The following is a 15,388-nucleotide window of genomic DNA, read 5'->3' as shown; positions in this document are numbered from 1 at the left end:
CTTAGTGTAGCAAATGCATGTGTCGCACTCCCTTAATGTAGCTAATGCATGTGTCGCACTCGCTTAATGTAGCTAATGCATGTGTCGTACTCGCTTAGTGTAGCTATTGCAGGCATCGTACTCGCTTAGTGTAGCTATTGCAGGTATCGTACTCGCTTCGTGTAGCTAATGCACGTGTTGTACTCGCTTCGTGTAGCTAATGCATGTGTCGTACTTGCTTCTTGTAGCTAATGCATATGTCGTACTAGTTTCGTGTAGCTATTGCATGTCTAGTACTTGCTTCGTGTAGCCAATGCATATGTAGTACTTGCTTCGTGTAGCTAATGCATGTGTAGTACTTGCTTCGTGTAGCTATTGCATGTATCGTATTCGCTTCGTGTAGCTATTGCATGTATCGTATTCGCTTCGTGTACCTATTGCATGTATCGTATTCGCTTCGTGTAGCTATTGCATGTATCTTACTCGCTTCGTGTAGCTAATGCATATGTCGTACTAGCTTCGTGTAGCTAATGAATATGCCGTATTAGCTTCGTGTAGCTAATGCATGTGTAGTATTTGCTTCGTATAGCTAATACATTCTCGAACTCGCGTCGTAAAATTGATCCAACAGTAAATGCAGCCACTTATCTGGATTTCCACGCGCGTGGATTGCTACTTTCATTTCCACACGTCAGTGAATCGGTCAATGCCAATATCACCGCCAGGATAGGACGTTAGCCAAAATAACCTGAAGTATTCAGGAGCTGAGTAGGTTCAGAATAATAATTTATCCCTGCCTCATTTCAGTTCAGACATTCGGAAAATTTATTCTCAAATCCACCGACATTCTACAGTTTTATTTTTATTGCCCTGGCCGCCATTCGACGTTTGCCAAATAGACTCCGAGATCACCTCGGATGTTCTCGCGCAGAACTGAATCTTTTCGGTATTTCAAATTAACATTCTTTGCAGGAACGTTCGCGGTACGCTGGTCTTTTCCTTGTGTATTTGTCTTTTCTTTCTTTTCTTCCTCCCGCTCTGTGCGAATAAACATTGAGCCGCAAAAACCAACTTTCTCGGCCAAGAGCAAACACGCGAGACTTTACCAAGCGTGTAACGACGGAGCCGGACACCATAACCAGGAAGTGGGTCACGCTCTCGCCACATACTAACATACGTGCGACTGGAAATGTTAAGGAGAAATTCCAAGAGTTTCCTTCACATGTTGCATTTGTAAATGTAAACCGACCTCCGTGTTGGAGTGGTTAGCACAGCACGCTACCACGCCAGGGGTCCTGAGATCGGATACAGGGCAAGGCATGGGTGTTCTTTGTAAGTGCCCCTTCATCAATTTCATCACATCATCGCTCATCATCCTCCTTGAGATTAGCCATGATTGGCAGAAAGGTGAAGTGGAATAAGCAACCAATCAAGTACATGTACAGTCACGAACACTTCTGGGTTGTAACGTCACCATTGGTAGCAAATGCCTATTCGTTTTATGCATTTGGTATATTCTTATTGCTTTCCTCAGACCGACTTTTAATCTTCCATGCTGTTTGTCATCCATGTTGGGTGATGACAACAGTGTTTTATCAAACTTCTTTAGATTTAGATTTACACTGTCTGTGAGGAAGGTTTTAGTATATTCTGACAACCTTGCAGTTTCACTTTTTCCCAACGGTGTTTTTACAACTTTTTGAAGTTCTGAATTTTAGGTAAGGGGATATTCCCTCGCACACAATGAAGGGTATAAAATGGCCTGAAGTGCCGACGCGCCCAAAAAATTCAATCGATCAATTAAAACTCGGAAGTGTCCATTAATGTATCGGCCCACTTACACCTCCAGCGATTCGGGACTCCCCGATGGCGTAGTGGTAACGCCGTCCCCTTGTAATCAAGTGTGTCTGGCCCAGCTTCTGGTGAAGGATTGGACAGTGATTCGGATACTACTTTAAACAGATTCGATGTTCGTAAAAAGTTTCTGAATATTTACTTTCGACACCTTGGGGGCTCATTCCGTTGAGTGGTGGATCCGTCAACGTCATAACAGATCATTCTGGGTTCGAGTCGTGCTCCTTGAATGAGTGTTTATTTGTCACTGTTCCGTCATTAATTTAATTTGTTCATCATCATAGTCACGATTAAACACAGAAGGAAGACAAAATTATGAATATACAATAATTGTATGTCTGTGTTACATGTCATTAAAATATCTTCAGTTCGTCTTTCCGTCTAGTTCGGTTTCACAATAACATTAATGTTGCTGGAACTAGCACTTAAGAAACGTAACAATTTGCCTACAACAATTCAATATCCCACTTATGTGACACACATGCCATGTAATGTAATGTATGTTTGAATGATAGTCCATGTGAACTATTGCAACTGTTTAGGCCTTAATTATTACTTACATATCATTATTGTTCAAATTTAATTATCTTCGTGACTTACAACTGATTTAAGCTTCATTACATTGAGTGCTCTTACCCTGTTTCTTGACTACCTATAAACTAATTCATAACATTTTCCCTTGCACTAACATTTGTCTCGTACTAATTACATGCCTATGTAATTGCAATACACTTCCATTTTTGAAAGATCATACTTTATTTATTACTTGAGACCTTATCAGCATGGTGCAAGGAAGAATGCCTTATTTCAATATCAATTCGTACTAAACATAGTACACCATTAACGATTTTCGTACTGCATGGCAGTTACCAGACTGATAACTATACGCATTAGTATTTTAGAAGTTTAATTTCATATTTGACTCTCCTGCTCGGAATTTTCAATACAAATAACGACTATTTTTCCCCAAGAAACTTCTCAATTTATAAACGCACAGAGCCGTGTTTAATATTATACATTTACAGAACTTTCTTAACGTGTGACTTTGATACAAAAAGCTGTAGCTGTTTCAAATAATGTAACGCCTCTTACATTTATGAACATTAATAATGGGAAGAACTTGGTTAAAATGATTACTGCAATATTTTCAAACAGAAGTCTGTCCGAAATTCAGGAATAGGCAACCTAAAAGTTGCAACTAAATCAGTATTAAAAAACGAATAGCGTAAATGCAACATGAATTAAATATCCTAATCTACAACTACATTAAATAAAGATGAATACTCACTCATCATGGTTTCACAAACGTACAAATTTGTGTTACTTGTCGAACCTTATTAACATTACCATAAGTAATTAGCAAGTAAAACACGGAAATTAATTCGTAAAACGTTTTCTGTAGGTAATAGTCTTGCAAATATCTTCGTTGAATTTTATCCATAAAATTACAAATAAAAGAATGTGCATGTATCAAATTCAGAAATCAATTTGCTTCTCTTTCCAACATACTGATTCATTGTTGACGATGCATTAAATAAACTAAAAATGATTGAAAGCATTAAAACAGAATACTAAATTTTAAATACAAAATAAATTTAGCATTGTTTTCCAGTTTCACTGAAAAAACTACTGTAATTATGGCATTTTAATGCCGATAAAACAAATCAGCCATGACAGATGCCAACCGTAACCATCACGAATACACAAAAAATCAATTTACAATACTTTTTAAAAATGAATGTAAAATATCTATAACACCCAATGCATACTCCACTTCAGCCGCTATAATGAAATATTAATAAAAATACAAACAATAAAAATAAAACCACAAAACACTTACATCACACAACGAAAACTGTAACTTTGTTAAGTTAGCACTGTTATTACAGATATTATTTCTTCCTTTTCTTCTTTCGTGGTCGGCTAAGACATTTCTGTCAGTAAGGAAAAGACAGGCCATAAAATAATGTCTGGGGTAATTTCATTAATCAAAACGTTTACTCGTCCATAGAATTACTACAATACTATGTAAAAATAATAATAATAAATTTCCACGAGTTTAAAATCTCAAGTAGCGTCAGTTTTAATGGTCTGAAAGATGCAGGAAATGATTTCGATTCAATTTTATAAATTGATGAAGTGAGAAGTTCTTGTAAGGTAAAGGTAAAGTTCACCGTTCATACAGCACCTTGCCATGAAGGCACATTTAGGGTATGTGCGGGTAAAGCCCCACATATTCTCGATCTCGGACATTTTGGAGGTGTGATCACCACCACACTCCGGCAACCTTTACCCCATACGGTTGTTCGAAGGTAACCATTGATTTGAGGCTGGGTGAGACCCAGAGCCGGTTTATGCGGCGATAAGGCCTGGAAAATTCCGGCTTTAGACATACATCGGAAATCGAACCCGGGTCTCACGCGTGGCAGCCAGACGCCGTACCGACTAGACCACCGCGGCTCTAGCGAAGAAGTTCTTGCACATACAGTATTAATGAAACGATGAGCGGTGATATGATGAAATTGAAAAATTGCCCTCACGCCAAATAAGACAACGTTGACCTGCGATGTTGGTGTACAAATAAATAAAATTAATCACATTACTTTGAAAAAAGTAATATTATTGTTTGTGAAAACTAACGACAATGCGTTATTTTCTTGAAATAACTTACCAAACTTCTAATGGTAGTGAAGCAGGGGTGTTCTCAAAAACACCTCCACAGAAATTCCAGCGTTTGAGCACATGTTTCACTTTTTACAGTTTAAGTCAAGCACAAGCCCTAGCCTTCAATGTATGACGTCACCAAGCAAATCCTAACCTACTTGATAAGTGCAGAACCGCAAATAAAACCTTTTCCGTACATTGGGAAGGTTAGGTTTTGTGGTGTTACTATACGTATACACTTTGACTAGTTTCGGTTCATTTAGATTTCGCACTTACTCCTATTATTTTTGCGACGTTTCACCTAGAAAGGCAGGGTTGGTGTTCAACATTAGTGTGAAAAGGGGGACTCGGTACCTGACAATGATTGTTGCGCTTCCTCTTCATAAAAAAAAGTTGAAATCTACTGTCACTTGAAGCACAACTTGAGATGAATGATTTCAGCTTGAACTAATAAACAACAGCGGTAAAAATTATGTGTGTTCATAAAACTATTATGCGGCACAGAACAAACTTAAGCTTATGAAAATGATAATGGAAAATGTATAACTGTCCCAAAGTCATATAAACTATGTGTAATATAGGGTTGCCTGTCAGCAACTGCTCTCACTTGTTATTCCACAGGATTTAGAACTTGGAATTTGTTATCATATGACAGGTCACGGTAAGTAATTGTGGGTAGGAGAATATTTCTTGTTTACATTATACTGGCCGTAATTCTCGTGTTATTTATACACCTAACTTATTTATACTTTTACAAACATTATATGCTTGCAAAATTATTGTGAGTACAGTAATATTTATTAGACACCTACTTGTCTAAAAGATGAAAGCTTTGAAAAGTTTCAGTGGGGAGCATTCTTTTTCATATAATTTTGCTATATTTAAATTGATAAAATACTTCAGCAATTTCTTAATAATTATTTTCTTTAATGTCACATACATACCATTTATTCTGTTCCACAATGCAACGTTTAGCGGACAAGGGATGAATCACGATTTGAGACCGTTCCAACTTCTCATTTTCATCAAATGTATCGTTATTATTGTAAAGTTTAGGTATATGCCATGACGTTGGATTTAATTATATGATTTCGAACGTTTTACGTTCTAATCCGGGGCCTCCCCGATGGCGTAGTGGTAGAGTCGTTGCCTTGAAATCATGGGGTCCCGGGTTTGATACCCAGTGAAGACACATAGTGGTTCGGATCCCACTTTAAATTAGGTCGAATCCCGATTATCCTTACTGTGCATAAAATGGACTTAAAACATAAACTCAATCAATCAACCTACGTTCTAATCCTAAGATTCATGCGAAAAAAGAAGTTGTATCGTGTTTTGAATCCAATAGAGATTCAGCAAAAGCAAATAACTAGTGTATATGATTTATATATATAAATACACACGTGTTCATAGAGTCATGCACACGGCGGCATACTAGATTTGTCTATTGATTGATTGATTTGGAATATTTTTAACTTTGCTTTTCTGCCACTTTTGGCTAAGAGCAAAGACAGAGTTGAATGATGAAATTGATGAAGGGGTACTAACAAAGGACACTCATGTCCAGACCAGGATTCGAACCTCTTTCGTCGTGGCGCACTGTGCTAACCACTCCGTTACGGAGGTGAACAATATGCAAAATTCTTTTTTTAAAGCATCACCAAGCGGCCGTGTGAACATTATAAACCTCTCGAACTGTGGACCGACGGTCAGCCTACCCACAAAAGTGACGGCACGCGGTTCATCGTGAGGTTGGAAAGAAAACAGAACGAACCCGTGCCCCTAACTCAACGCCGCGATAGCGTAAACTTAGCCAGAACTTCAAAAACCCATAAATCACATCCCTAAAATACAAATCCTGGCGCGTGGTAGTAATTATATTGGTAGCAAGGGTCTTAAATACCTCTCTCAACAGGAAGATTTATTGTTGGACCATTGTTCTGTATCGATTTACCTCCCTTGTTTTTTTCTCCCTCTCTCTCCCCCTCTCCCTTTCGTGTGGATCCCCGTACAAACTCATGAATTTCCCTCCCCCTCGTTTCTCTCTCGATCTCCACCCCCTCCCCTTACTCGGAGGAGGAGGAACACGTACTCTCCCCAGGTAGAAGGGAGGGAATATCATTCCATTTCCCAAAAGCGATTATTTTAATTATTGATTCTGCAGATTGAGACAGGCAAAAAAAGAATACGTGTAGGGGGCGTAGTAATGAAAGAAAATACCTTCTAGACTTCGCAAAGGGACAATAATGAGCAAAGTTAGAACCTTACTGTACAGCGGAGGCCTTCTTCATCATATCCTATGATTGGCTATCTCGAAAAGAGGGCGATACGGCTGATACTCGACAATTAATTATTCAAGTTCCACGAACTTCCAGAACAAGTTCCAGGGAGCGTATTTATGAATGAAGGAAGAATCAGTTTACCTTGACAGCAATTACTTGCGTTAATAATTAAGCTTATTAAGGTGCATTTTGTATCGCACGGCCGAGCTCGAGTGTGACGTCACAACAACGGGAAATTGAGGAAATTAAAGCCGAAGCTCCTTGTCTTTAATCAGAGTTCACAAGTGATTTTCAGAGGCAATAAAATCGCTTACACGTTCCTTAAGCTACGGCGTAGGTTCTCCTTTCGAATCCCCAACAAGGCATTGAAATATCTTTCCACACCCTGTCTATACTCCGTCCCAGCTAACTTTGGAGCAGGCAAACGAAAACAAGTCTCTGCGCAAGTAGTGACGCGAGACGGCTCCACCAATCAGTACGAGAGAGGAACGGAATTGCGTGGAGTGTGGGATAGAGAATGAAGTTACCAGCCTTCCCATCAGTGTCTACTGCTTCGCTCTTGCCAATAGATTTCCCCAGTTAACTGGGACAGGGTATAGGGAATATGTGGAGCAGCTCCGCGCATAACGGTAGAGAAGGGGAGAAAGCGAGTGGGTGGATCCAAGTAATGCGCTCTGCTGCAAACGGCTAGCAGCCGCATCCACGTTTTCCCCGGTAGAGGGAGATGGCACAGTGGTTCGGGTCCTACTTTAGACTGCAGATCAAGTGTCCTTTAGCCTACTTGAGCATTATAAAGTGGACTTTGTAAGGTAGAACTGAGATGAGCCTCCCCGATGATGCAGGGGTAACTTCGTCTCATTTCAATCAAAGTGTCCGGTGTTCGATGTTTCCGGTGGAGGCACATAGCAGTTCGCATCCCACTTTAAACCATACGTCTAGTTCCGGTTAGCCTGTCTGTGTATAAAGTGCACTTCAAACTCATCTCAACAGCAGCAACCGAAATGAAACCGTGTTTATTTTCAGATTAGCCCGACATACAAATATTGCCAACTGAATGATTTTTGTCGTATCTCCACTTCTCGTCGGAAATGAGTCGATGACGCTATCGTCTTCCGCACATGTTAACACGTCACGTTCCGAAGCAATGTATCAGGTTGTTAGGTGGTGCGAATTATCAACATTAATAAAATGTTTATGCAAACCTTGCAGTATATTCAAACTCCACGTAAATCAAACTTTAATCAGCTCTCATGTGAAGCTAGTGCATATGGACATACGACAAAATAGAATGCAGCCGGCGATATGCAACCGCTAAAATGAAGAGAAACTTCGACGTCCTCAGAAATTAAGTAGCCTTGAATATATCTGTTACAAAATTTTCTTAAGTTCTGAATTCTGAAAAATTATTTTTCCAAGAAACTTCAGGCGTATATTTCTACAGAGTTAAACTCTTGTTCTATTGTGATGATTTCGTGACACTGCAAGGCCTCTTTTCCATTACAAACATCCGCACAACATATGGAATCCACATGAATCGAAGAAGCCGTAATAGATATCTATCCTCTTTCCTAAGCTACCACCACAATCTTTAAGTTCAAGCAAATCTCTGCACTTATCTGCCCTGGATATTTATCGGAATAAGGGTTGCCTACCAGTCCGACAAGTCTGGAAACCCTCTCTGTTATCAGCCATCTAAGGGGTTAAGGGTTGGGGACTGGAAGAGATGGAGATACCCCTCTTAACGCGTTCAATTTCCAGTGTTAAATCGGGGCCTTAAAGCTTCTTCGTGATCACTTCCAACAGAGCCAATTCCCCGGTAAGGTAACAACGCTAGACCAAGCGAGATAAGACACCTGTTGTGGATCCTAATACCACTCGTCCACACTTAAGCCCTGCATTTGGATAATTGCAACACATAATAATAATTATCAATTTACAAGTAAAATGCACATAATTATCTAAAAACTTCTCATCCTAAATTTCAATTTCCAACAATTTTCACTTCAATTATTCTGGTTACCTCATGTTGGGCCTTACCCCCTCACATCCCCCAAATGTGCCTTCATGACACGATGCTATATACACGGCAGTGGCGCGCGGTCACCATTTAGATAGCCGAAGCTCTGAATATATAATTTTGAATATATAACAAATCAAGGGGTAAGCTTGCCTTGATAAAAATCACAGCTGGTAATAGTTCATTTCATTTTTAAGCTGGTCATCAAGCGCAGTTTCTATTCTGTTTTCCCCAAAAGCAGCTACAGCTACAGACGATCGTAGATGGTTCACAGACAGTCCGTGCTCGGCTATTGACTTCACTAAATTTCCAAAATGCGTGTACCCAGTTTTGGTCCAAGAAGTATTTCTATCCTTTCCAAACAACAGACAATATCAGCAAAATACCACATTTAGCTCAGAGCTACCGGTTAACCATTCACATTTGGTATACATATCACACTGAAAATGTCTAGTGAATTTACTGGTCTTTTGAACCAAGTTCGGTAGTTCTGATGTTGGCCGTCCCTTTTTAATTATTTCATTTTTTTCTGAGAAAGAACGGGCAGAAAACGGATTGGACAAAAGCTCTTTTATAGGACACATTGTTCTATATTACTAGATACTAACTGGTACCTTCACATATTTCATATACACTCGGCAAAACGAACCCGTAAACTGAATAAAACGGAAAACAATACGAGTTGAAACACTCCGATACACTCTCGAACTCCCTGTTCGATGCTAGCTTCGGTTTCAGAAGAAATACACGCACACGGCCCGTAATCTTGAGGTGCGCACGCAACTGTCTGCCACTGCTTAACCAATGCGAGAGGAAGATTGCTTCGGCTCAACCTCAGTGCAGCCTTGCAGGGACTGGTATTTGTTCTATTTGTAGCGAAGAAATGGGACGGTTTTATCTAGATATTATTGAATAATCGTGTGAATATAATAACATAATATATTGTTACGTTATTGCATATTATATTCCGAAGCAATGCTTCGGTAGCTTACCTTGTATGCACGCCACTGAAACACGGGGAACTTTACCTTTGCCTTACATCCAGAATCGTTCAGACTGGTAAACAGAGGTTCAACTAATAACCAGATTGCAGAGATGACATCATAATTCTGTCTCGTTCTTCCCGGAACAGAGTATAATATTCAGATGACATGATCCATATTTTTATGTGACGTCACCACTTGAAAATATGTCACTGCTATAGTCTTTTGTGAAAGAAAGCGTATTTTTTGTGTTAATATACAGAGTGATTACAAAGTGGGCTAACGCCTCTTTATTTTGGACACTATGCTTGATATGAACACATACTTGATAGTTTAAAAAGTCCGGAACATCGGTATGGAGACAGTCGTCTTTGTAGCACAGCTGAATTCTGCGCCATGTTCCGACACACTTCGCGTTGCAACGTGTGTCATTTACCTTAATAAGAAGACACTTTCCCGGTTTGGGAGCCGATATGAAGATTACCCAGCTCCCTTAGCCTGGCCTCCAACAAGTCCCGACCTCACTTCTGGGGTTTCAGAGTTTAAAATAACCGTTATCGCACAACGCAAGAGTTACGAGCAGCTGTGGAAGATGCCTTCACCCCGCATTATCTCCGTAAAACATCCGACAGAATATTGCGCAGAATTCGACTGTGCTACGAAAATGACGGTCTCCATACCGATGTTCCGAACTATTAAACCATCAGGTGTGTCTGCATATCAAGCATTCAAGCCATAACCATCGCAGTGTAGTAAATAAAGGAGGGTACGCCCACATTGTGACCACTCTGTATGTAAGTTGTACCTTATTTTCATGTTATAGTTGAGCCAAGACAACGATAAGGCGAAATCCCTATATTACTTTTAAGTAGACCTATATTTGGAGTATGTGTACTTCTTATTAAATATAATACAACTACCGAATACCTCGAAAATACGTAGTAATATATACAAAAAAAAATCGTATCACAGACAAATTGCACAGATGCGACAGTGGCATACCTGGCTATCACATTCCTTCAGCGTTTTTGAATCTCAGCAGCGTAACTGATACGCGTGAAGTATAAGCTTTTTAGAAGAACAAGAATCTTAAACGAGAAATGGTATAGGACTGCCACTGAATCCGCAGAGAGTACCTTTCAACCAAAGCGAAAGTGCTCGGAAATACCTGTTGGAGGAATCGACTTTGGAAACATCCACGCTTGATTAGCGTCCTAAAAACGTCTACGAGCAAGAAAGGATTGAGTCTCCGTGTTGGAATTCATCGGGCACTGTACGGGAGAAGAAGCGATCCCGTGTCCCTCAATAGAACCGCCGCCGGGTCCCAGGGGCATCGTCCATCCAGGGATTTCCCCTCTAGGGGGCCTGGGTGACAAGCGAAGCTCTCTCGCATCCCTTCTCCGGAAGCAAAATTGAGTTTCTAAACTTGTTTCGACCGGAGTGGACAGTTGCAACCTTCGGAGACGTGTTTGAATCGGCCTCGGCTGAAGACATTGTGGAGTTTTCTTCTCCTCCTCAGAAATGTCCGTTGCTTCCGCGGAAAGGCGATCATTTTTATGGATACGTAATCCAATGGGTTCGTGCACTCCTTCTCGCCGAGCCGAGCGAATGGTCGTGAAACGGAGCTTGTTTGACCTGCAAATGGCACCGCCGGATGACTATTGCTGCTAAATGGCTTCTTACGATGTCGTCCGCCTACTCCGGAGACATCAACCGACGTCCCCCCATACTCTAAATGTCTGTCGACGCACGATTCGGTGTATCCGTAATGCGCAAAGAAGGAGCTGGTGATGCGACGATTCCAAAATTGTTCCGCGCTTTCAAGTCCGTTTACATACTTAGTTCTCTCTTCAAATGGGACTCAATCTTAGTCTTGCTTTTTTCCTGTAAGGCGGCATGAAAACAGCTTCAGGTTGACGAAGCTCTGGCGATTAGAGCCATTGCAAGTCGTGTGCTAGTTGTCATGTTTATACGAGACGAATGATAGTTTGTAAGACTTCGCCTCAAGAGAAAAGTATCGTCCCGTATCTTAATCTCTCTCTAGTCCCGTCTAGTTCGCTGCACTGTTCGACTCTCTCTGCAATCGCGTGTCTAGTTGGTTACAGGGTGCAACACCGAGTCATCTACTTCGTTTATTTGGTGTCAAGCATGGTTGTTAAAGCTCCAGGAACCCATAATTTCTAATGGGTTCCATTGTGTCCCGCTGCAGGACTGGAATCTTTTTCCTCGCACAATTTAAATTCGGTACAAGTTGCGTATTGTTTCATTGAAAAAAGGTTCCTTGACCGTATTTTACTTGTATCTCAAAAACGTTTCCTGGACGGTATTCAAATTGATGCTGGAAAAAGGTTCCCGGACCGAATTTAAATTGGTTCGGAAAAAGGTTCCCGGACCGAATTTAAATTGGTTCGGAAAAAGGTTACTGGACCGAATTTAAATTGGTTCGGAAAAAGGTTCCTGGACCGAATTTAAATTGGTTCGGAAAAAGCTTCCTGGACCGAATTTAAATTGGTTCGGAAAAAGGTTCCTGGACCGAATTTAAATTTGTTCGGAAAAAGGTTACTGGACCGAATTTAAATTGGTTCGGAAAAAGCTTCCTGGACCGAATTTAAATTGGTTCGGAAAAAGGTTCCTGGACCGAATTTAAATTTGTTCGGAAAAAGGTTACTGGACCGAATTTAAATTGGTTCGGAAAAAAGGTTCCTGGACCGAATTTAAATTGGTTCGGAAAAAGGTTCCCGGACCGAATTTAAATTGGTTCGGAAAAAGCTTCCTGGACCGAATTTAAATTCATTCAGAAAAAAGTTCATGGACCGAATTGAAATACTTTACAGATAAAAAGGTTCTTCACGGTCCAGAAACCATTTACGCTTGATGATTATCTCGCCTGGACCGGAATTGAATTTATTTAAAATCCCTGGATCATTAACAACACTGGTGTCAAGTAGTGTATTTGGTGTTTGCACATGTTCTGGAGCGGTGTAATGTGTGTTGCGTGCTAAATAATCAATGGAACGCTTAAAGCAGCGGACAGGCATATGTTGAATATTCTGCACTTGAAAACAGCTATTCGTTTACTTGGTTGAATGCCATTTCTTTGCACCAGCTTGACTCCGGGATACACCTGCATTACACCGATAACATCTCCACATGCAGTCAGCAATTCTCCATATTTTTCATCTTCACTGTCCATTCTTTAATGTTCATCGCATAGAAAATTTCAATATTATCTATCCATACTGTGAGCCACGGTGATCCAATCGGTCGGGTGTCTGACTGGCACGCGGGAAACCCGGGTTCGATTCCCGGGGTGGGTGACTTCAACTGGAATTTTTTTCACCAATATCCTTGCATAAACCCTGGAGTTGACCCAATCAATAATACATGTGTACTTGCAGGGAGAGGAGAAGGCGGGGTGAAGAGTGATACTGACCACATAACGTCCACAAATGGCCGAGATTGTGAATGTGTGTGTGTGTGGGTGGGGCTAACTCCACCATATCCGAACTACTATGTGGCTCCACCGAATCCGGGACCCCTTGATTACAAGGCAACGATGCTACCACTGCCCCATCGGGGAGGCCTGGAGGTGAAGTAAGTTGTTAATACTACACTTGTGGGTATTCCCGATGGCTGGTGGTAACGTTGCTGCCTTGTAATCAAGGGGGTACCAGGTTCGATACCCGGTGGAGGGACATTGCAAGTGGATCGGATCCCACTTTAAACTGTAGGTCCAGTCCCGATTAGTTTATCTGTGCATAAAATCGACTTAAAACAACAATTCGATTCAACTACACTCTGTCCCGGGTATCTTTGAAGCAAGGGAACGGAAATAAGTCTCTGCGCAAGTAGTGACGCGAGACGGCTCGACCAATGAACACGTAAGAGGGAACGGGATTTCGTGGAGGGGATCCTTTGAAGCAGCGTGTACTGCTTCGCTCTGCCCATTCGATTCCCAACCCCCATTCCCTGCCTCTATGCGCGGCCTTTCTCCACATATTCCGGGGATAGAGTGTAGAAAACTTGTGTCTTGTGCAGGGTGGAAATAGCTGAAGTGCTGATTTTCTAATTATATATTACACAACCGGCAGTACGTAAGGGAATTATATACAAAATAGAAAGCAAAATGCCTAAGCTCGAATTCTTTTAATCTCTTTCAGTTTCCTTTGGCAAAATCTGTAACTTCTCCTGCGATATATACGCAGTAACCTTACATGGTGAAATTCAATTTAAGTATGTATACTAAAGATGGTTACACTTTGACCAAACCTTGTAATTTTGCCTAGAGGAATTCATTAAGTAGTCAGCGTTACTGCGTACTCTCACGATAACATCGTTGTATCCAGTCGAGCAACGTCTCCATCCAAAGACAAGCCGAAATGCTGGCAAATGTTAGGATCTGACAAGCGTTTGTTTGACCTGGATGAAAAGACACAACCATCTTGTGTTTCCTTAGCCGGCGTTCCAGCTGCCTTGTATGATAGCGTGGAACATTTCAAACAACAAAGCAAATTCTCTTTGCGTTAAAGCAATTAACTGTTCTTCCTAGAAAAAAAAAAAGCTTCTAGGGTCGTCTGCAATGAAAGCAACCGGGAGTCTTCTTTTGATCTGACCGTGCTGTGGAACATAATAGGAAACAGGTGCAAAATAAGAGGTTGAGGAACAGCAGTGTACCCGAGTGACATCATAGTGACGTGGAGTACTATTTCTATCCGTCCGCATTGTAAAAGGTTTGCCAAATCCCTGAACTTTTGACGGGCATAATCGCAAACCACGCTCTGGCTTAGAGAATGTCGAGACTTGACTGTTCTAGCGAAAGAAGCTGTGAGTGGTTTCAAGTCGTCAGGAGGCGGTAACTCTTAGAAGGAACGTGTAAGTATGCTTGACTGCCAGCACAGAAGTGTGTCCTGGCAGACTGTTCTTTCCGCCTGCGGATTCAGTTATTTTACTTCCCCTACCTCACTAGATAATTCGTGACGATGAAGATGGACAATCGGCCGATGAAGCACGTGGCAAGAGAAACCCTATACTCTATCCCAGGAGTATGTGGAGCAAGCGAACGAAAACACGCCTTCTGCGCAAGTAATGACTCGAGAGGGCTCGACCAATCAGGGTGTGAGAAGGGAAGTGAATGCATGAAGATGAGAATGCGTCTGCAGCTACCATACATTTTGCACAGCTTTGCTCCTCCCACTCGATTTCTCCCCTTCTCTACCTTTATGCGCGGCCTTGCTCCACATATTTGGAAACCTTTGGAATGCAATTGTGATATCTACAACCATCAAATCTATCACCATTTTGAGTTTATTTTTACAACCACTTTATGCCCACAAAGGGTAATCGGGACTGGACGTACAGTTTAAAATGGGATCAGAACCAATATATGCCGCCACCAAATATCGAAGCAGGGATTACTACGTTATCGAAGAGGCCCGATAATTTTAAATTAATCAATGTATTTTAACAAAATGGCGTCAGGTGTTATATTGAAATGTTAACATTAATTAATAAATCATCTGTTTTAGCATGATTTTTCTCGAGCAAAAATGGATAAAAATAATTAGAAGATACAATTGCTATCATGTTAATAATAATGATTATAATAAAAA

General features: G+C 40.9%; 1 protein-coding gene across 4 annotated transcripts in view; it reads right to left on the bottom strand.

The window, feature by feature from the left end:
* Positions 1-15,388, bottom strand: part of LOC145987715 (uncharacterized) — a 621,803-nt gene that overhangs the window by 386,142 nt on the left and 220,273 nt on the right. The window contains exon 1 of one of the 4 annotated variants that reach the window (XM_083122296.1): positions 3,674-3,777. The exons of the other annotated variants lie outside the window; for them this stretch is intronic. The gene's annotated coding sequence lies outside the window, so the exon portion shown is untranslated. Of the gene's footprint in view, positions 1-3,673; positions 3,778-15,388 lie in introns of those variants that run through there. 4 annotated transcript variants of the gene reach the window in all.

Source organism: Lepisma saccharinum, chromosome 5 (genome assembly GCF_977018435.1).
Source record: "Lepisma saccharinum chromosome 5, izLepSacc3.1, whole genome shotgun sequence".
In the NCBI taxonomy this organism is placed as follows: Eukaryota; Metazoa; Arthropoda; class Insecta; order Zygentoma; family Lepismatidae; genus Lepisma; species Lepisma saccharinum.
This window is presented reverse-complemented; position numbering and strand designations above follow the sequence as displayed.